This window comes from Lathyrus oleraceus, unplaced genomic scaffold, assembly GCF_024323335.1.
Source record: "Lathyrus oleraceus cultivar Zhongwan6 unplaced genomic scaffold, CAAS_Psat_ZW6_1.0 chrUn0492, whole genome shotgun sequence".
NCBI lineage: Eukaryota > Viridiplantae > Streptophyta > Magnoliopsida > Fabales > Fabaceae > Lathyrus > Lathyrus oleraceus.
The window spans coordinates 1-16,095 of record NW_026112883.1 but is presented as its reverse complement, the minus strand read 5'-3'; the positions used below and the strand labels follow the sequence as shown (position 1 = coordinate 16,095).

The following is a 16,095-nucleotide window of genomic DNA, read 5'->3' as shown; positions in this document are numbered from 1 at the left end:
TGCGCTTTGATTGTATATATTTTATTTCTTTCACTTATTAACGGCAAAACAAACATAATTAACGCTGAAATGCTTGTCTTCTCCTACTTTTTCCGACTCTTTTACGCCGATTAACAGAAATAAAAAGAAGTATTTAAAAAATCGCAAAAAAAGAGGTGCAACACAAGGACTTCCCAGAAGGTCACCCATCCTAGTACTACTCTCGCCCAAGCACGCTTAACTGCGGAGTTCTGATGGGATCCGGTGCATTAGTGCTGGTATGATCGCACCTGATATCTCATGCGCTTTGATTGTATATATTTTTCTTTCTTTCACTTATTAACGGCAAAACAAACATAATTAACGCTGAAATGCTTGTCTTCTCCTACTTTTTCCGACTCTTTTACGCCGATTAACAGAAATAAAAAGAAGTATTTAAAAAATCGCAAAAAAAGAGGTGCAACACAAGGACTTCCCAGGAGGTCACCCATCCTAGTACTACTCTCGCCCAAGCACGCTTAACTGCGGAGTTCTGATGGGATCCGGTGCATTAGTGCTGGTATGATCGCACCTGATATCTCATGCGCTTTGATTGTATATATTTTATTTCTTTCACTTATTAACGCAAAACAAACATATTAACGCTGCCCAGGAGGTCACCCATCCTAGTACTACTCTCGCCCAAGCACGCTTAACTGCGGAGTTCTGATGGATCCGGTGCATTAGTGCTGGTATGATCGCACCTGATATCTCATGCGCTTTGATTGTATATATTTTATTTCTTTCACTTATTAACGGCAAAACAAACATAATTAACGCTGAAATGCTTGTCTTCTCCTACTTTTTCCGACTCTTTTACGCCGATTAACAGAAATAAAAAGAAGTATTTAAAAAATCGTAAAAAAAGAGGTGCAACACAAGGACTTCCCAGGAGGTCACCCATCCTAGTACTACTCTCGCCCAAGCACGCTTAACTGCGAAGTTCTGATGGGATCCGGTGCATTAGTACTGGTATGATCGCACCTGATATCTCATGCGCTTTGATTGTATATATTTTATTTCTTTCACTTATTAACGGCAAAACAAACATAATTAACGCTGAAATGCTTGTCTTCTCCTACTTTTTCCGACTCTTTTACGCCGATTAACAAAATAAAAAGAAGTATTTAAAAAATCGCAAAAAAAGAGTGCAACACAAGGACTTCCCAGGAGGTCACCCATCCTAGTACTACTACTCTCCGCCCAAGCACGCTTAACTGCGGAGTTCTGATGGGATCCGGTGCATTAGTGCTGGTATGATCGCACCTGATATTTTAACGCCGATTAACAGAAATAAAAAGAAGTATTTTTAAAAAATCGCAAAAAAAGAGGTGCAACACAAGGACTTCCCAGGAGGTCACCCATCCTAGTACTACTCTCTCCCAAGCACGCTTAACTGCGGAGTTCTGATGGGATCCGGTGCATTAGTGCTGGTATGATCGCACCTGATATCTCATGCGCTTTGATTGTATATATTTTATTTCTTTCACTTATTAACGGCAAAACAAACATAATTAACGCTGAAATGCTTGTCTTCTCCTACTTTTTTCCGACTCTTTTACGCCGATTAACAGAAATAAAAAGAAGTATTTAAAAAATCGCAAAAAAGAGGTGCACACAAGGACTTCCCAGGAGGTCACCCATCCTAGTACTACTCTCGCCCAAGCACGCTTAACTGCGGAGTTCTGATGGGATCCGGTGCATTAGTGCTGGTATGATCGCACCTGATATCTCATGCGCTTTGATTGTATATATTTTATTTCTTTCACTTATTAACGGCAAAACAAACATAATTAACGCTGAAATGCTTGTCTTCTCCTACTTTTTCCGACTCTTTTACGCCGATTAACAGAAATAAAAAGAAGTATTTAAAAAATCGCAAAAAAAGAGGTGCAACACAAGGACTTCCCAGGAGGTCACCCATCCTAGTACTACTCCTCCGCCCAGCACGCTTAACTGCGGAGTTCTGATGGGATCCGGTGCATTAGTGCTGGTATGATCGCACCTGATATCTCATGCGCTTTGATTGTATATATTTTATTTCTTTCACTTATTAACGGCAAAACAAACATAATTAACGCTGAAATGCTTGTCTTCTCCTACTTTTTTCGACTCTTTTACGCCGATTAACAGAAATAAAAAGAAGTATTTAAAAAATCGCAAAAAAAGAGTGCAACACAAGGACTTCCCAGGAGGTCACCCATCCTAGTACTACTCTCGCCCAAGCACGCTTAACTGCGGAGTTCTGATGGGATCCGGTGCATTAGTGCTGGTATGATCGCACCTGATATCTCATGCGCTTTGATTGTATATATTTTATTTCTTTCACTTATTAACGGCAAAACAAACATAATTAACGCTGAAATGCTTGTCTTCTCCTACTTTTTTTTCCGACTCTTTTACGCCGATTAACAGAAATAAAAAGAAGTACTTAAAAAATCGCAAAAAAGAGTGCAACACAGGACTTCCCAGGAGGTCACCCATCCTAGTACTACTCTCGCCCAAGCACGCTTAACTGCGGAGTTCTGATGGGATCCGGTGCATTAGTGCTGGTATGATCGCACCTGATATCTCATGCGCTTTGATTGTATATATTTTATTTCTTTCACTTATTAACGGCAAAACAAACATAATTAACGCTGAAATGCTTGTCTTCTCCTACTTTTTCCGACTCTTTTACGCCGATTACAGAAATAAAAGAAGTATTTAAAAAATCGCAAAAAAGAGGTGCAACACAAGGACTTCCCAGGAGGTCACCCATCCTAGTACTACTCTCGCCCAAGCACGCTTAACTGCGGAGTTCTGATGGGATCCGGTGCATTAGTGCTGGTATGATCGCACCTGATATCTCATGCGCTTTGATTGTATATATTTTATTTCTTTCACTTATTAACGGCAAAACAAACATAATTAACGCTGAAATGCTTGTCTTCTCCTACTTTTTCCGACTCTTTTACGCCGATTAACAGAAATAAAAAGAAGTATTTAAAAATCGCAAAAAAAGAGGTGCAACACAAGGACTTCCCAGGAGGTCACCCCATCCTAGTACTACTCTCGCCCAAGCACGCTTAACTGCGGAGTTCTGATGGGATCCGGTGCATTAGTGCTGGTATGATCGCACCTGATATCTCATGCGCTTTGATTGTATATATTTTATTTCTTTCACTTATTAACGGCAAAACAACATATTTAACGCTGAAATGCTTGTCTTCTCCTACTTTTTTCCGACTCTTTTACGCCGATTAACAGAAATAAAAAGAAGTATTTAAAAATCGCAAAAAAGAGGTGCAACACAAGGACTTCCCAGGAGGTCACCCATCCTAGTACTACTCTCGCCCCAAGCACGCTAACTGCGGAGTTCTGATGGGATCCGGTGCATTAGTGCTGGTATGATCGCACCTGATATTTTACGCCGATTAACAGAAAAAAAGAAGTATTTAAAAAATCGCAAAAAAGAGGTGCAACACAAGGACTTCCCAGGAGGTCACCCATCCTAGTACTACTCTCGCCCAAGCACGCTTAACTGCGGAGTTCTGATGGGATCCGGTGCATTAGTGCTGGTATGATCGCACCTGATATCTCATGCGCTTTGATTGTATATATTTTATTTCTTTCACTTATTAACGGCAAAACAACATAATTAACGCTGAAATGCTTGTCTTCTCCTACTTTTTCCGACTCTTTTACGCCGATTAACAGAAATAAAAGAAGTATTTAAAAATCGCAAAAAAAGAGGTGCAACACAAGGACTTCCCAGGAGGTCACCCATCCTAGTACTACTCTCGCCCAAGCACTTAACTGCGGAGTTCTGATGGGATCCGGTGCTTTTGCATTCTTTTTTGCAATTTTGCATCCGTATATTAGTGCTGGTATGATCGCACCTGATATCTCATGCGCTTTGATTGTATATATTTTATTTCTTTCACTTATTACGGCAAAACAAACATAATTAACGCTGAAATGCTTGTCTTCTCCTACTTTTTTCCGACTCTTTTACGCCGATTAACAGAAATAAAAAGAAGTATTAAAAAATCGCAAAAAAGAGGTGCAACACAAGGACTTCCCAGGAGGTCACCCATCCTAGTACTACTCTCGCCCAAGCACGCTTAACTGCGGAGTTCTGATGGGATCCGGTGCATTAGTGCTGGTATGATCGCACCTGATATCTCATGCGCTTTGATTGTATATATTTTATTTCTTTCACTTATTAACGGCAAAACAAACATAATTAACGCTGAAATGCTTGTCTTCTCCTACTTTTTCCGACTCTTTTACGCCGATTAACAGAAATAAAAAGAAGTATTTAAAAAATCGCAAAAAAAGAGGTGCAACACAAGGACTTCCCAGGAGGTCACCCATCCTAGTACTACTCTCGCCCCAGCACGCTTAACTGCGGAGTTCTGATGGGATCCGGTGCATTAGTGCTGGTATGATCGCACCTGATATCTCATGCGCTTTGATTGTATATATTTTATTTCTTTCACTTATTAACGGCAAAACAAAACATATTAACGCTGAAATGCTTGTCTTCTCCTACTTTTTCCGACTCTTTTACGCCGATTACAGAAACAAAAAAAGTATTTAAAAATCGCAAAAAAAGAGGTGCAACACAAGGACTTCCCAGGAGGTCACCCATCCTAGTACTACTCTCGCCCAAGCACGCTTAACTGCGGAGTTCTGATGGGATCCGGTGCATTAGTGCTGGTATGATCGCACCTGATATCTCATGCGCTTTGATTGTATATTTTATTTCTTTCACTTATTAACGGCAAACAAACATAATTAACGCTGAAATGCTTGTCTTCTCCTACTTTTTCCGACTCTTTTACGCCGATTAACAGAAATAAAAAGAAGTATTTAAAAAATCGCAAAAAAAGAGGTGCAACACAAGGACTTCCCAGGAGTCACCCATCCTAGTACTACTCTCTCGCCCAAGCACGCTTAACTGCGGAGTTCTGATGGGATCCGGTGCATTAGTGCTGGTATGATCGCACCTGATATCTCATGCGCTTTGATTGTATATATTTTATTTCTTTCACTTATTAACGGCAAAACAACATAATTACCGCTGAAATGCTTGTCTTCTCCTACTTTTTCCGACTCTTTTACGCCGATTAACAGAAATAAAAAGAAGTATTTAAAAAATCGCAAAAAAAGAGGTGCAACACAAGGACTTCCCAGGAGGTCACCCATCCTAGTACTACTCTCGCCCAAGCACGCTTAACTGCGGAGTTCTGATGGGATCCGGTGCATTAGTGCTGGTATGATCGCACCTGATATCTCATGCGCTTTGATTGTATATATTTTATTTCTTTCACTTATTAACGGCAAAACAAACATAATTAACGCTGAAATGCTTGTCTTCTCCTACTTTTTCCGACTCTTTTACGCCGATTAACAGAAATAAAAAAGTATTTAAAAAATCGCAAAAAAGAGGTGCAACACAAGGACTTCCCAGGAGGTCACCCATCCTAGTACTACTCTCGCCCAAGCACGCTTAACTGCGGAGTTCTGATGGGATCCGGTGCATTAGTGCTGGTATGATCGCACCTGATATCTCATGCGCTTTGATTGTATATATTTTATTTCTTTCACTTATTAACGCAACAAACATAATTAACGCTGAAATGCTTGTCTTCTCCTACTTTTTCCGACTCTTTTACGCCGATTAACAGAAATAAAAAGAAGTATTTAAAAAATCGCAAAAGAGGTGCAACACAAGGACTTCCCAGGAGGTCACCCATCCTAGTACTACTCTCGCCCAAGCACGCTTAACTGCGGAGTTCTGATGGGATCCGGTGCATTAGTGCTGGTATGATCGCACCTGATATCTCATGCGCTTTGATTGTATATATTTATTTCTTTCACTTATTAACGGCAAAACAAACATAATTAACGCTGAAATGCTTGTCTTCTCCTACTTTTTCCGACTCTTTTACGCCGATTAACAGAAATAAAAGAAGTACTTAAAAATCGCAAAAAAGAGGTGCAACACAAGGACTTCCCAGGAGGTCACCCATCCTAGTACTACTCTCGCCCAAGCACGCTTAACTGCGGAGTTCTGATGGGATCCGGTGCATTAGTGCTGGTATGATCGCACCTGATATCTCATGCGCTTTGATTGTATATATTTTATTTCTTTCACTTATTAACGGCAAAACAAACATAATTAACGCTGAAATGCTTGTCTTCTCCTACTTTTTCCGACTCTTTTACGCCGATTAACAGAAATAAAAAGAAGTATTTAAAAAATCGCAAAAAAGAGGTGCAACACAAGGACTTCCCAGGAGGTCACCCATCCTATCCTACTCTCGTCTCCTCTCGCCCAAGCACGCTTAACTGCGGAGTTCTGATGGGATCCGGTGCATTAGTGCTGGTATGATCGCACCTGATATCTCATGCGCTTTGATTGTATATATTTATTTCTTTCACTTATTAACGGCAAAACAAACATAATTAACGCTGAAATGCTTGTCTTCTCCTACTTTTTCCGACTCTTTTACGCCGATTAACAGAAATAAAAAGAAGTATTTAAAAATCGCAAAAAAAGAGGTGCAACACAAGGACTTCCCAGGAGGTCACCCATCCTAGTACTACTCTCGCCCAAGCACGCTTAACTGCGGAGTTCTGATGGGATCCGGTGCATTAGTGCTGGTATGATCGCACCTGATATCTCATGCGCTTTGATTGTATATATTTTATTTCTTTCACTTATTAACGGCAAAACAAACATAATTAACGCTGAAATGCTTGTCTTCTCCTACTTTTTCCGACTCTTTTACGCCGATTAACAGAAATAAAAGAAGTATTAAAAAATCGCAAAAAAGAGGTGCAACACAAGGACTTCCCAGGAGGTCACCCATCCTAGTACTACTCTCGCCCCAAGCACGCTTAACTGCGGAGTTCTGATGGATCCGGTGCATTAGTGCTGGTATGATCGCACCTGATATCTCATGCGCTTTGATTGTATATATTTTATTTCTTTCACTTATTAACGGCAAAACAAACATAATTAACGCTGAAATGCTTGTCTTCTCCTACTTTTCCGACTCTTTTACGCCGATTAACAGAAACAAAAAGAAGTACTTAAAAAATCGCAAAAAAAGAGGTGCAACACAAGGACTTCCCAGGAGGTCACCCATCCTAGTACTACTCTCGCCCAGCACGCTTAACTGCGGAGTTCTGATGGGATCCGGTGCATTAGTGCTGGTATGATCGCACCTGATATCTCATGCGCTTTGATTGTATATATTTTATTTCTTTCACTTATTAACGGCAAAACAAACATAATTAACGCTGAAATGCTTGTCTTCTCCTACTTTTTCCGACTCTTTTACGCCGATTAACAGAAATAAAAAGAAGTATTTAAAAAATCGCAAAAAAAGAGGTGCAACACAAGGACTTCCCAGAGGTCACCCATCCTAGTACTACTCTCGCCCAAGCACGCTTAACTGCGGAGTTCTGATGGGATCCGGTGCATTAGTGCTGGTATGATCGCACCTGATATCTCATGCGCTTTGATTGTATATATTTTATTTCTTTCACTTATTAACGGCAAAACAAACATAATTAACGCTGAAATGCTTGTCTTCTCCTACTTTTTCCGACTCTTTTACGCCGATTAACAGAAATAAAAAGAAGTATTTAAAAAATCGCAAAAAAAGGGTGCAACACAAGGACTTCCCAGGAGGTCACCCATCCTAGTACTACTCTCGCCCAAGCACGCTTAACTGCGGAGTTCTGATGGGATCCGGTGCATTAGTGCTGGTATGATCGCACCTGATATCTCATGCGCTTTGATTGTATATATTTTATTTCTTTCACTTATTAACGGCAAACAAACATATTAACGCTGAAATGCTTGTCTTCTCCTACTTTTTCCGACTCTTTTACGCCGATTAACAGAAAAAAAAAGAAGTATTTAAAAAATCGCAAAAAAGAGGTGCAACACAAGGACTTCCCAGGAGGTCACCCATCCTAGTACTACTCTCCGCAAGCACGCTTAACTGCGGAGTTCTGATGGGATCCGGTGCATTAGTGCTGGTATGATCGCACCTGATATCTCATGCGCTTTGATTGTATATATTTTATTTCTTTCACTTATTAACGGCAAAACAAACATATTTAACGCTGAAATGCTTGTCTTCTCCTACTTTTTCCGACTCTTTTACGCCGATTAACAGAAATAAAAAGAAGTATTTAAAAAATCGCAAAAAAAGAGGTGCAACACAAGGACTTCCCAGGAGGTCACCCATCCTAGTACTACTCTCGCCCAAGCACGCTTAACTGCGGAGTTCTGATGGGATCCGGTGCATTAGTGCTGGTATGATCGCACCTGATATCTCATGCGCTTTGATTGTATATATTTTATTTCTTTCACTTATTAACGGCAAAAACACATAATTAACGCTGAAATGCTTGTCTTCTCCTACTTTTTTTCCGACTCTTTTACGCCGATTAACAGAATAAAAAGAAGTATTAAAAAATCGCAAAAAAGAGGTGCAACACAAGGACTTCCCAGAGGTCCCATCCTAGTACTACTCTCTCGCCCCAAGCACGCTTAACTGCGGAGTTCTGATGGGATCCGGTGCATTAGTGCTGGTATGATCGCACCTGATATCTCATGCGCTTTGATTGTATATATTTTATTTCTTTCACTTATTAACGGCAAAACAAACATAATTAACGCTGAAATGCTTGTCTTCTCCTACTTTTTCCGACTCTTTTACGCCGATTAACAGAAATAAAAGAAGTATTTAAAAATCGCAAAAAAGAGGTGCAACACAAGGACTTCCCAGGAGGTCACCCATCCTAGTACTACTCTCGCCCAAGCACGCTTAACTGCGGAGTTCTGATGGGATCCGGTGCATTAGTGCTGGTATGATCGCACCTGATATCTCATGCGCTTTGATTGTATATATTTTATTTCTTTCACTTATTAACGCAAAACAAACATAATTAACGCTGAAATGCTTGTCTTCTCCTACTTTTTTCCGACTCTTTTACGCCGATTAACAAAATAAAAAGAAGTATTTAAAAATCGCAAAAAAAGAGGTGCAACACAAGGACTTCCCAGGAGGTCACCCATCCTAGTACTACTCTCTCGCCCAAGCACGCTTAACTGCGGAGTTCTGATGGGATCCGGTGCATTAGTGCTGGTATGATCGCACCTGATATCTCATGCGCTTTGATTGTATATATTTTATTTCTTTCACTTATTAACGGCAAAACAAACATAATTAACGCTGAAATGCTTGTCTTCTCCTACTTTTTCCGACTCTTTTACGCCGATTAACAGAAATAAAAGAAGTATTTAAAAAATCGCAAAAAAAGAGGTGCAACACAAGGACTTCCCAGGAGGTCACCCATCCTAGTACTACTCTCGCCCAAGCACGCTTAACTGCGGATTTCTGATGGGATCCGGTGCATTAGTGCTGGTATGATCGCACCTGATATCTCATGCGCTTTGATTGTAATATTTTATTTCTTTCACTTATTAACGGCAAAACAAACATAATTAACGCTGCCAGGAGGTCACCCATCCTAGTACTACTCTCGCCCAAGCACGCTTAACTGCGGAGTTCTGATGGGATCCGGTGCATTAGTGCTGGTATGATCGCACCTGATATCTCATGCGCTTTGATTGTATATATTTTATTTCTTTCACTTATTAACGGCAAAACAAACATAATTAACGCTGAAATGCTTGTCTTCTCCTACTTTTTCCGACTCTTTTACGCCGATTAACAGAAATAAAAAGAAGTATTTAAAAATCGCAAAAAAGAGGTGCAACACAAGGACTTCCCAGGAGGTCACCCATCCTAGTACTACTCTCGCCCAAGCACGCTTAACTGCGGAGTTCTGATGGATCCGGTGCATTAGTGCTGGTATGATCGCACCTGATATCTCATGCGCTTTGATTGTATATATTTTATTTCTTTCACTTATTAACGGCAAAACAAACATAATTAACGCTGAAATGCTTGTCTTCTCCTACTTTTTCCGACTCTTTTACGCCGATTAACAGAAATAAAAAGAAGTATTTAAAAAATCGCAAAAAAAGAGGTGCAACACAAGGACTTCCCAGGAGGTCACCCATCCTAGTACTACTCTCGCCCAAGCACGCTTAACTGCGGAGTTCTGATGGGATCCGGTGCATTAGTGCTGGTATGATCGCACCTGATATCTCATGCGCTTTGATTGTATATATTTTATTTCTTTCACTTATTAACGGCAAAACAAACATAATTAACGCTGAAATGCTTGTCTTCTCCTACTTTTTCCGACTCTTTTACGCCGATTAACAGAAATAAAAAGAAGTATTTAAAAAATCGCAAAAAAAGAGGTGCAACACAAGGACTTCCCAGGAGGTCACCCATCCTAGTACTACTCTCGCCCAAGCACGCTTAACTGCGGAGTTCTGATGGGATCCGGTGCATTAGTGCTGGTATGATCGCACCTGATATCTCATGCGCTTTGATTGTATATATTTTATTTCTTTCACTTATTAACGGCAAAACAAACATAATTAACGCTGAAATGCTTGTCTTCTCCTACTTTTTCCGACTCTTTTACGCCGATTAACAGAAGAAGTATTTAAAAAATCGCAAAAAAAGAGGTGCAACACAAGGACTTCCCAGAGGTCACCCATCCTAGTACTACTCTCGCCCAAGCACGCTTAACTGCGAGTTCTGATGGGATCCGGTGCATTAGTGCTGGTATGATCGCACCTGATATCTCATGCGCTTTGATTGTATATATTTTATTTCTTTCACTTATTAACGGCAAAACAACATAATTAACGCTGAAATGCTTGTCTTCTCCTACTTTTTCCGACTCTTTTACGCCGATTAACAGAAATAAAAAGAAGTATTTAAAAATCGCAAAAAAAGAGGTGCAACACAAGGACTTCCCAGGAGGTCACCCATCCTAGTACTACTCTCGCCCAAGCACGCTTAACTGCGGAGTTCTGATGGGATCCGGTGCATTAGTGCTGGTATGATCGCACCTGATATCTCATGCGCTTTGATTGTATATATTTTATTTCTTTCACTTATTAACGGCAAACAAACATAATTAACGCTGAAATGCTTGTCTTCTCCTACTTTTTTCCGACTCTTTTACGCCGATTAACAGAAATAAAAAGAAGTATTTAAAAAATCGCAAAAAAGAGGTGCAACACAGGACTTCCCAGGAGGTCACCCATCCTAGTACTACTCTCGCCCAAGCACGCTTAACTGCGGAGTTCTGATGGGATCCGTGTGCATTAGTGCTGGTATGATCGCACCTGATATCTCATGCGCTTTGATTGTATATATTTTATTTCTTTCACTTATTAACGGCAAAACAAACATAATTAACGCTGAAATGCTTGTCTTCTCCTACTTTTTTCCGACTCTTTTACGCCGATTAACAGAAATAAAAGAAGTATTAAAAAATCGCAAAAAAGAGGTGCAACACAAGGACTTCCCAGGAGGTCACCCATCCTAGTACTACTCTCGCCCAAGCACGCTTAACTGCGGAGTTCTGATGGGATCCGGTGCATTAGTGCTGGTATGATCGCACCTGATATCTCATGCGCTTTGATTGTATATATTTTATTTCTTTCACTTATTACGGCAAAACAAACATAATTAACGCTGAAATGCTTGTCTTCTCCTACTTTTTTCCGACTCTTTTACGCCGATTAACAGAAATAAAAGAAGTATTTAAAAATCGCAAAAAAAGAGGTGCAACACAAGGACTTCCGGAGGTCACCCATCCTAGTACTACTCTCCTCTCGCCCAAGCACGCTTAACTGCGGAGTTCTGATGGGATCCGGTGCATTAGTGCTGGTATGATCGCACCTGATATCTCATGCGCTTTGATTGTATATATTTTATTTCTTTCACTTATTAACGGCAAAACAAACATAATTAACGCTGAAATGCTTGTCTTCTCCTACTTTTTCCGACTCTTTTACGCCGATTAACAGAAACAAAAGAAGTATTTAAAAAATCGCAAAAAAGAGGTGCAACACAGGACTTCCCAGGAGGTCACCCATCCTAGTACTACTCTCGCCCAAGCACGCTTAACTGCGGAGTTCTGATGGGATCCGGTGCATTAGTGCTGGTATGATCGCACCTGATATCTCATGCGCTTTGATTGTATATATTTTATTTCTTTCACTTATTAACGGCAAAACAACATAATTAACGCTGAAATGCTTGTCTTCTCCTACTTTTTCCGACTCTTTTACGCCGATTAACAGAAATAAAAAGAAGTATTTAAAAAATCGCAAAAAAAGAGTGCAACACAAGGACTTCCCAGGAGGTCACCCATCCTAGTACTACTCTCGCCCAAGCACGCTTAACTGCGGAGTTCTGATGGGATCCGGTGCATTAGTGCTGGTATGATCGCACCTGATATCTCATGCGCTTTGATTGTATATTTTTTATTTCTTTCACTTATTAACGGCAAAACAAACATAATTAACGCTGAAATGCTTGTCTTCTCCTACTTTTTCCGACTCTTTTACGCCGATTAACAGAAATAAAAAGAAGTATTTAAAAAATCGCAAAAAAAGAGGTGCAACACAAGGACTTCCCAGAGGTCACCCATCCTAGTACTACTCTCGCCCAAGCACGCTTAACTGCGGAGTTCTGATGGGATCCGGTGCATTAGTGCTGGTATGATCGCACCTGATATCTCATGCGCTTTGATTGTATATATTTTATTTCTTTCACTTATTAACGGCAAAACAAACATATTAACGCTGAAATGCTTGTCTTCTCCTACTTTTTCCGACTCTTTTACGCCGATTAACAGAAATAAAAAGAAGTATTTAAAAAATCGCAAAAAAAGAGGTGCAACACAAGGACTTCCCAGGAGGTCACCCATCCTAGTACTACTCTCGCCCAAGCACGCTTAACTGCGGAGTTCTGATGGGATCCGGTGCATTAGTGCTGGTATGATCGCACCTGATATCTCATGCGCTTTGATTGTATATATTTTATTTCTTTCACTTATTAACGGCAAAACAAACATAATTAACGCTGAAATGCTTGTCTTCTCCTACTTTTTCCGACTCTTTTACGCCGATTAACAGAAATAAAAAGAAGTATTTAAAAAATCGCAAAAAAAGAGGTGCAACACAAGGACTTCCCAGGAGGTCACCCATCCTAGTACTACTCTCGCCCAAGCACGCTTAACTGCGGAGTTCTGATGGGATCCGGTGCATTAGTGCTGGTATGATCGCACCTGATATCTCATGCGCTTTGATTGTATATATTTTATTTCTTTCACTTATTAACGGCAAAACAAACATAATTAACGCTGAAATGCTTGTCTTCTCCTACTTTTTCCGACTCTTTTACGCCGATTAACAGAAATAAAAAGAAGTATTTAAAAAATCGCAAAAAAAGAGGTGCAACACAAGGACTTCCCAGGAGGTCACCCATCCTAGTACTACTCTCGCCCAAGCACGCTTAACTGCGGATTCTGATGGGATCCGGTGCATTAGTGCTGGTATGATCGCACCTGATATCTCATGCGCTTTGATTGTATATATTTTATTTCTTTCACTTATTAACGGCAAAACAAACATAATTAACGCTGAAATGCTTGTCTTCTCCTACTTTTTCCGACTCTTTTACGCCGATTAACAGAAATAAAAAGAAGTATTTAAAAATCGCAAAAAAGAGGTGCAACACAAGGACTTCCCAGGAGGTCACCCATCCTAGTACTACTCTCGCCCAAGCACGCTTAACTGCGGAGTTCTGATGGGATCCGGTGCATTAGTGCTGGTATGATCGCACCTGATATCTCATGCGCTTTGATTGTATATATTTTATTTCTTTCACTTATTAACGGCAAAACAAACATAATTAACGCTGAAATGCTTGTCTTCTCCTACTTTTTCCGACTCTTTTACGCCGATTAACAGAAATAAAAAGAAGTATTTAAAAAATCGCAAAAAAAGAGGTGCAACACAAGGACTTCCCAGGAGGTCACCCATCCTAGTACTACTCTCGCCCAAGCACGCTTAACTGCGGAGTTCTGATGGGATCCGGTGCATTAGTGCTGGTATGATCGCACCTGATATCTCATGCGCTTTGATTGTATATATTTTATTTCTTTCACTTATTAACGGCAAAACAAACATAATTAACGCTGAAATGCTTGTCTTCTCCTACTTTTTCCGACTCTTTTACGCCGATTAACAGAAAAAAAAGAAGTATTAAAAAATCGCAAAAAAAGAGTGCAACACAAGGACTTCCCAGGAGGTCACCCATCCTAGTACTACTCTCGCCCAAGCACGCTTAACTGCGGAGTTCTGATGGGATCCGGTGCATTAGTGCTGGTATGATCGCACCTGATATCTCATGCGCTTTGATTGTATATATTTTATTTCTTTCACTTATTAACGGCAAAACAAACATAATTAACGCTGAATGCTTGTCTTCTCCTACTTTTTCCGACTCTTTTACGCCGATTAACAGAAATAAAAAGAAGTATTTAAAAAATCGCAAAAAAAGAGGTGCAACACAAGGACTTCCCAGGAGGTCACCCATCCTAGTACTACTCTCGCCCAAGCACGCTTAACTGCGGAGTTCTGATGGGATCCGGTGCATTAGTGCTGGTATGATCGCACCTGATATCTCATGCGCTTTGATTGTATATATTTTATTTCTTTCACTTATTAACGGCAAAACAAACATAATTAACGCTGAAATGCTTGTCTTCTCCTACTTTTTCCGACTCTTTTACGCCGATTAACAGAAATAAAAAGAAGTATTTAAAAAATCTCGCAAAAAAGAGGTGCAACACAAGGACTTCCCAGGAGGTCACCCATCCTAGTACTACTCTCTCCCAAGCACGCTTAACTGCGGAGTTCTGATGGGATCCGGTGCATTAGTGCTGGTATGATCGCACCTGATATCTCATGCGCTTTGATTGTATATATTTTATTTCTTTCACTTATTAACGGCAAAACAAACATAATTAACGCTGAAATGCTTGTCTTCTCCTACTTTTTCCGACTCTTTTACGCCGATTACGAAACAAAAAGAGTATTTAAAAAATCGCAAAAAAGAGGTGCAACACAAGGACTTCCCAGGAGGTCACCCATCCTAGTACTACTCTCGCCCAAGCACGCTTAACTGCGGAGTTCTGATGGATCCGGTGCATTAGTGCTGGTATGATCGCACCTGATATCTCATGCGCTTTGATTGTATATATTTTATTTCTTTCACTTTTAACGGCAAAACAAACATAATTAACGCTGAAATGCTTGTCTTCTCCTATTTTTTCCGACTCTTTTACGCCGATTAACAGAACAAAAAGGTACTTTAAAACTTCGCAAAAAAGAGGTGCAACACAAGGACTTCCCAGGAGGTCACCCATCCTAGTACTACTCTCGCCCAAGCACGCTTAACTGCGGAGTTCTGATGGGATCCGTGCATTAGTGCTGGTATGATCGCACCTGATATCTCATGCGCTTTGATTGTATATATTTTATTTCTTTCACTTATTAACGGCAAAACAAACAACATAATTAACGCTGAAATGCTTGTCTTCTCCTACTTTTTTCCGACTCTTTTACGCCGATTAACAGAAATAAAAAGAAGTATTTAAAAAATCGCAAAAAAGAGGTGCAACACAAGGACTTCCCAGGAGGTCACCCATCCTAGTACTACTCTCGCCCAAGCACGCTTAACTGCGGAGTTCTGATGGATCCGGTGCATTAGTGCTGGTATGATCGCACCTGATATCTCATGCGCTTTGATTGTATATATTTTATTTCTTTCACTTATTAACGGCAAAACAAACATAATTAACGCTGAAATGCTTGTCTTCTCCTACTTTTTCCGACTCTTTTACGCCGATTAACAGAAATAAAAAGAAGTATTTAAAAAATCGCAAAAAAAGAGGTGCAACACAAGGACTTCCCAGGAGGTCACCCATCCTAGTACTACTCTCGCCCAAGCACGCTTAACTGCGGAGTTCTGATGGGATCCGGTGCATTAGTGCTGGTATGATCGCACCTGATATCTCATGCGCTTTGATTGTATATATTTTATTTCTTTTCACTATTAA

General features: G+C 40.3%; 55 non-coding genes and 4 pseudogenes across 55 annotated transcripts; all 59 read right to left on the bottom strand.

Annotated features, from left to right (window-relative positions):
• Positions 1–152: 152 nt before the first annotated feature.
• LOC127114344 (5S ribosomal RNA) lies at positions 153–271 on the bottom strand. Its single transcript, XR_007800229.1, has one exon. It is a non-coding gene; the product is annotated as a 5S ribosomal RNA (ribosomal RNA).
• Positions 272–433: 162 nt separating this feature from the next.
• Positions 434–552, bottom strand: LOC127114452 (5S ribosomal RNA). Its single transcript, XR_007800322.1, has one exon. It is a non-coding gene; the product is annotated as a 5S ribosomal RNA (ribosomal RNA).
• A 46-nt stretch (positions 553–598) lies between these two features.
• Positions 599–724, bottom strand: LOC127114449 (uncharacterized; annotated as a pseudogene).
• Positions 725–885: 161 nt separating this feature from the next.
• Positions 886–1,004, bottom strand: LOC127114364 (5S ribosomal RNA). Its single transcript, XR_007800247.1, has one exon. It is a non-coding gene; the product is annotated as a 5S ribosomal RNA (ribosomal RNA).
• Positions 1,005–1,163: 159 nt separating this feature from the next.
• LOC127114433 (5S ribosomal RNA) lies at positions 1,164–1,286 on the bottom strand. The gene has a single exon (XR_007800313.1). It is a non-coding gene; the product is annotated as a 5S ribosomal RNA (ribosomal RNA).
• A 60-nt stretch (positions 1,287–1,346) lies between these two features.
• On the bottom strand, positions 1,347–1,465 carry LOC127114366 (5S ribosomal RNA). Its single transcript, XR_007800249.1, has one exon. It is a non-coding gene; the product is annotated as a 5S ribosomal RNA (ribosomal RNA).
• A 161-nt stretch (positions 1,466–1,626) lies between these two features.
• On the bottom strand, positions 1,627–1,744 carry LOC127114405 (5S ribosomal RNA). Its single transcript, XR_007800288.1, has one exon. It is a non-coding gene; the product is annotated as a 5S ribosomal RNA (ribosomal RNA).
• Positions 1,745–1,905: 161 nt separating this feature from the next.
• LOC127114421 (5S ribosomal RNA) lies at positions 1,906–2,025 on the bottom strand. Its single transcript, XR_007800303.1, has one exon. It is a non-coding gene; the product is annotated as a 5S ribosomal RNA (ribosomal RNA).
• A 160-nt stretch (positions 2,026–2,185) lies between these two features.
• On the bottom strand, positions 2,186–2,304 carry LOC127114358 (5S ribosomal RNA). The gene has a single exon (XR_007800242.1). It is a non-coding gene; the product is annotated as a 5S ribosomal RNA (ribosomal RNA).
• A 162-nt stretch (positions 2,305–2,466) lies between these two features.
• LOC127114370 (5S ribosomal RNA) lies at positions 2,467–2,584 on the bottom strand. Its single transcript, XR_007800253.1, has one exon. It is a non-coding gene; the product is annotated as a 5S ribosomal RNA (ribosomal RNA).
• A 158-nt stretch (positions 2,585–2,742) lies between these two features.
• Positions 2,743–2,861, bottom strand: LOC127114451 (5S ribosomal RNA). The gene has a single exon (XR_007800321.1). It is a non-coding gene; the product is annotated as a 5S ribosomal RNA (ribosomal RNA).
• A 160-nt stretch (positions 2,862–3,021) lies between these two features.
• Positions 3,022–3,141, bottom strand: LOC127114381 (5S ribosomal RNA). The gene has a single exon (XR_007800264.1). It is a non-coding gene; the product is annotated as a 5S ribosomal RNA (ribosomal RNA).
• Positions 3,142–3,300: 159 nt separating this feature from the next.
• On the bottom strand, positions 3,301–3,419 carry LOC127114424 (5S ribosomal RNA). The gene has a single exon (XR_007800305.1). It is a non-coding gene; the product is annotated as a 5S ribosomal RNA (ribosomal RNA).
• Positions 3,420–3,473: 54 nt separating this feature from the next.
• LOC127114447 (5S ribosomal RNA) lies at positions 3,474–3,592 on the bottom strand. Its single transcript, XR_007800320.1, has one exon. It is a non-coding gene; the product is annotated as a 5S ribosomal RNA (ribosomal RNA).
• A 158-nt stretch (positions 3,593–3,750) lies between these two features.
• LOC127114443 (uncharacterized) lies at positions 3,751–3,901 on the bottom strand (annotated as a pseudogene).
• Positions 3,902–4,060: 159 nt separating this feature from the next.
• Positions 4,061–4,179, bottom strand: LOC127114436 (5S ribosomal RNA). Its single transcript, XR_007800316.1, has one exon. It is a non-coding gene; the product is annotated as a 5S ribosomal RNA (ribosomal RNA).
• Positions 4,180–4,340: 161 nt separating this feature from the next.
• LOC127114346 (5S ribosomal RNA) lies at positions 4,341–4,459 on the bottom strand. Its single transcript, XR_007800230.1, has one exon. It is a non-coding gene; the product is annotated as a 5S ribosomal RNA (ribosomal RNA).
• A 158-nt stretch (positions 4,460–4,617) lies between these two features.
• Positions 4,618–4,736, bottom strand: LOC127114425 (5S ribosomal RNA). The gene has a single exon (XR_007800306.1). It is a non-coding gene; the product is annotated as a 5S ribosomal RNA (ribosomal RNA).
• A 158-nt stretch (positions 4,737–4,894) lies between these two features.
• On the bottom strand, positions 4,895–5,014 carry LOC127114428 (5S ribosomal RNA). The gene has a single exon (XR_007800309.1). It is a non-coding gene; the product is annotated as a 5S ribosomal RNA (ribosomal RNA).
• Positions 5,015–5,174: 160 nt separating this feature from the next.
• LOC127114413 (5S ribosomal RNA) lies at positions 5,175–5,293 on the bottom strand. The gene has a single exon (XR_007800295.1). It is a non-coding gene; the product is annotated as a 5S ribosomal RNA (ribosomal RNA).
• Positions 5,294–5,451: 158 nt separating this feature from the next.
• On the bottom strand, positions 5,452–5,570 carry LOC127114401 (5S ribosomal RNA). The gene has a single exon (XR_007800284.1). It is a non-coding gene; the product is annotated as a 5S ribosomal RNA (ribosomal RNA).
• Positions 5,571–5,725: 155 nt separating this feature from the next.
• LOC127114389 (5S ribosomal RNA) lies at positions 5,726–5,844 on the bottom strand. The gene has a single exon (XR_007800272.1). It is a non-coding gene; the product is annotated as a 5S ribosomal RNA (ribosomal RNA).
• Positions 5,845–6,001: 157 nt separating this feature from the next.
• LOC127114378 (5S ribosomal RNA) lies at positions 6,002–6,120 on the bottom strand. Its single transcript, XR_007800261.1, has one exon. It is a non-coding gene; the product is annotated as a 5S ribosomal RNA (ribosomal RNA).
• A 160-nt stretch (positions 6,121–6,280) lies between these two features.
• On the bottom strand, positions 6,281–6,408 carry LOC127114442 (uncharacterized; annotated as a pseudogene).
• Positions 6,409–6,567: 159 nt separating this feature from the next.
• LOC127114367 (5S ribosomal RNA) lies at positions 6,568–6,686 on the bottom strand. Its single transcript, XR_007800250.1, has one exon. It is a non-coding gene; the product is annotated as a 5S ribosomal RNA (ribosomal RNA).
• A 158-nt stretch (positions 6,687–6,844) lies between these two features.
• LOC127114420 (5S ribosomal RNA) lies at positions 6,845–6,963 on the bottom strand. The gene has a single exon (XR_007800302.1). It is a non-coding gene; the product is annotated as a 5S ribosomal RNA (ribosomal RNA).
• A 160-nt stretch (positions 6,964–7,123) lies between these two features.
• Positions 7,124–7,241, bottom strand: LOC127114394 (5S ribosomal RNA). The gene has a single exon (XR_007800277.1). It is a non-coding gene; the product is annotated as a 5S ribosomal RNA (ribosomal RNA).
• Positions 7,242–7,402: 161 nt separating this feature from the next.
• Positions 7,403–7,520, bottom strand: LOC127114373 (5S ribosomal RNA). The gene has a single exon (XR_007800256.1). It is a non-coding gene; the product is annotated as a 5S ribosomal RNA (ribosomal RNA).
• Positions 7,521–7,680: 160 nt separating this feature from the next.
• On the bottom strand, positions 7,681–7,799 carry LOC127114352 (5S ribosomal RNA). The gene has a single exon (XR_007800236.1). It is a non-coding gene; the product is annotated as a 5S ribosomal RNA (ribosomal RNA).
• A 158-nt stretch (positions 7,800–7,957) lies between these two features.
• LOC127114434 (5S ribosomal RNA) lies at positions 7,958–8,075 on the bottom strand. The gene has a single exon (XR_007800314.1). It is a non-coding gene; the product is annotated as a 5S ribosomal RNA (ribosomal RNA).
• A 161-nt stretch (positions 8,076–8,236) lies between these two features.
• On the bottom strand, positions 8,237–8,355 carry LOC127114355 (5S ribosomal RNA). The gene has a single exon (XR_007800239.1). It is a non-coding gene; the product is annotated as a 5S ribosomal RNA (ribosomal RNA).
• A 159-nt stretch (positions 8,356–8,514) lies between these two features.
• LOC127114439 (5S ribosomal RNA) lies at positions 8,515–8,633 on the bottom strand. The gene has a single exon (XR_007800319.1). It is a non-coding gene; the product is annotated as a 5S ribosomal RNA (ribosomal RNA).
• A 158-nt stretch (positions 8,634–8,791) lies between these two features.
• LOC127114343 (5S ribosomal RNA) lies at positions 8,792–8,910 on the bottom strand. The gene has a single exon (XR_007800228.1). It is a non-coding gene; the product is annotated as a 5S ribosomal RNA (ribosomal RNA).
• Positions 8,911–9,069: 159 nt separating this feature from the next.
• LOC127114382 (5S ribosomal RNA) lies at positions 9,070–9,190 on the bottom strand. Its single transcript, XR_007800265.1, has one exon. It is a non-coding gene; the product is annotated as a 5S ribosomal RNA (ribosomal RNA).
• A 160-nt stretch (positions 9,191–9,350) lies between these two features.
• Positions 9,351–9,469, bottom strand: LOC127114360 (5S ribosomal RNA). Its single transcript, XR_007800244.1, has one exon. It is a non-coding gene; the product is annotated as a 5S ribosomal RNA (ribosomal RNA).
• Positions 9,470–9,517: 48 nt separating this feature from the next.
• On the bottom strand, positions 9,518–9,642 carry LOC127114448 (uncharacterized; annotated as a pseudogene).
• Positions 9,643–9,801: 159 nt separating this feature from the next.
• Positions 9,802–9,919, bottom strand: LOC127114411 (5S ribosomal RNA). Its single transcript, XR_007800293.1, has one exon. It is a non-coding gene; the product is annotated as a 5S ribosomal RNA (ribosomal RNA).
• Positions 9,920–10,080: 161 nt separating this feature from the next.
• LOC127114332 (5S ribosomal RNA) lies at positions 10,081–10,199 on the bottom strand. Its single transcript, XR_007800217.1, has one exon. It is a non-coding gene; the product is annotated as a 5S ribosomal RNA (ribosomal RNA).
• Positions 10,200–10,360: 161 nt separating this feature from the next.
• Positions 10,361–10,479, bottom strand: LOC127114320 (5S ribosomal RNA). Its single transcript, XR_007800206.1, has one exon. It is a non-coding gene; the product is annotated as a 5S ribosomal RNA (ribosomal RNA).
• A 154-nt stretch (positions 10,480–10,633) lies between these two features.
• Positions 10,634–10,750, bottom strand: LOC127114435 (5S ribosomal RNA). Its single transcript, XR_007800315.1, has one exon. It is a non-coding gene; the product is annotated as a 5S ribosomal RNA (ribosomal RNA).
• A 159-nt stretch (positions 10,751–10,909) lies between these two features.
• Positions 10,910–11,028, bottom strand: LOC127114308 (5S ribosomal RNA). Its single transcript, XR_007800195.1, has one exon. It is a non-coding gene; the product is annotated as a 5S ribosomal RNA (ribosomal RNA).
• A 160-nt stretch (positions 11,029–11,188) lies between these two features.
• Positions 11,189–11,307, bottom strand: LOC127114399 (5S ribosomal RNA). Its single transcript, XR_007800282.1, has one exon. It is a non-coding gene; the product is annotated as a 5S ribosomal RNA (ribosomal RNA).
• Positions 11,308–11,466: 159 nt separating this feature from the next.
• Positions 11,467–11,585, bottom strand: LOC127114297 (5S ribosomal RNA). The gene has a single exon (XR_007800184.1). It is a non-coding gene; the product is annotated as a 5S ribosomal RNA (ribosomal RNA).
• Positions 11,586–11,744: 159 nt separating this feature from the next.
• On the bottom strand, positions 11,745–11,866 carry LOC127114437 (5S ribosomal RNA). The gene has a single exon (XR_007800317.1). It is a non-coding gene; the product is annotated as a 5S ribosomal RNA (ribosomal RNA).
• Positions 11,867–12,025: 159 nt separating this feature from the next.
• LOC127114350 (5S ribosomal RNA) lies at positions 12,026–12,143 on the bottom strand. The gene has a single exon (XR_007800234.1). It is a non-coding gene; the product is annotated as a 5S ribosomal RNA (ribosomal RNA).
• A 159-nt stretch (positions 12,144–12,302) lies between these two features.
• On the bottom strand, positions 12,303–12,421 carry LOC127114357 (5S ribosomal RNA). Its single transcript, XR_007800241.1, has one exon. It is a non-coding gene; the product is annotated as a 5S ribosomal RNA (ribosomal RNA).
• Positions 12,422–12,582: 161 nt separating this feature from the next.
• On the bottom strand, positions 12,583–12,700 carry LOC127114372 (5S ribosomal RNA). Its single transcript, XR_007800255.1, has one exon. It is a non-coding gene; the product is annotated as a 5S ribosomal RNA (ribosomal RNA).
• Positions 12,701–12,860: 160 nt separating this feature from the next.
• Positions 12,861–12,979, bottom strand: LOC127114286 (5S ribosomal RNA). Its single transcript, XR_007800173.1, has one exon. It is a non-coding gene; the product is annotated as a 5S ribosomal RNA (ribosomal RNA).
• A 161-nt stretch (positions 12,980–13,140) lies between these two features.
• Positions 13,141–13,259, bottom strand: LOC127114480 (5S ribosomal RNA). The gene has a single exon (XR_007800348.1). It is a non-coding gene; the product is annotated as a 5S ribosomal RNA (ribosomal RNA).
• A 161-nt stretch (positions 13,260–13,420) lies between these two features.
• Positions 13,421–13,538, bottom strand: LOC127114408 (5S ribosomal RNA). Its single transcript, XR_007800290.1, has one exon. It is a non-coding gene; the product is annotated as a 5S ribosomal RNA (ribosomal RNA).
• A 159-nt stretch (positions 13,539–13,697) lies between these two features.
• LOC127114468 (5S ribosomal RNA) lies at positions 13,698–13,816 on the bottom strand. The gene has a single exon (XR_007800337.1). It is a non-coding gene; the product is annotated as a 5S ribosomal RNA (ribosomal RNA).
• A 161-nt stretch (positions 13,817–13,977) lies between these two features.
• LOC127114457 (5S ribosomal RNA) lies at positions 13,978–14,096 on the bottom strand. Its single transcript, XR_007800326.1, has one exon. It is a non-coding gene; the product is annotated as a 5S ribosomal RNA (ribosomal RNA).
• A 158-nt stretch (positions 14,097–14,254) lies between these two features.
• On the bottom strand, positions 14,255–14,373 carry LOC127114356 (5S ribosomal RNA). The gene has a single exon (XR_007800240.1). It is a non-coding gene; the product is annotated as a 5S ribosomal RNA (ribosomal RNA).
• A 160-nt stretch (positions 14,374–14,533) lies between these two features.
• LOC127114395 (5S ribosomal RNA) lies at positions 14,534–14,652 on the bottom strand. The gene has a single exon (XR_007800278.1). It is a non-coding gene; the product is annotated as a 5S ribosomal RNA (ribosomal RNA).
• A 162-nt stretch (positions 14,653–14,814) lies between these two features.
• Positions 14,815–14,933, bottom strand: LOC127114365 (5S ribosomal RNA). Its single transcript, XR_007800248.1, has one exon. It is a non-coding gene; the product is annotated as a 5S ribosomal RNA (ribosomal RNA).
• Positions 14,934–15,090: 157 nt separating this feature from the next.
• LOC127114410 (5S ribosomal RNA) lies at positions 15,091–15,208 on the bottom strand. Its single transcript, XR_007800292.1, has one exon. It is a non-coding gene; the product is annotated as a 5S ribosomal RNA (ribosomal RNA).
• Positions 15,209–15,365: 157 nt separating this feature from the next.
• On the bottom strand, positions 15,366–15,483 carry LOC127114390 (5S ribosomal RNA). The gene has a single exon (XR_007800273.1). It is a non-coding gene; the product is annotated as a 5S ribosomal RNA (ribosomal RNA).
• A 164-nt stretch (positions 15,484–15,647) lies between these two features.
• On the bottom strand, positions 15,648–15,765 carry LOC127114409 (5S ribosomal RNA). Its single transcript, XR_007800291.1, has one exon. It is a non-coding gene; the product is annotated as a 5S ribosomal RNA (ribosomal RNA).
• Positions 15,766–15,926: 161 nt separating this feature from the next.
• LOC127114279 (5S ribosomal RNA) lies at positions 15,927–16,045 on the bottom strand. The gene has a single exon (XR_007800167.1). It is a non-coding gene; the product is annotated as a 5S ribosomal RNA (ribosomal RNA).
• Positions 16,046–16,095: the final 50 nt, after the last annotated feature.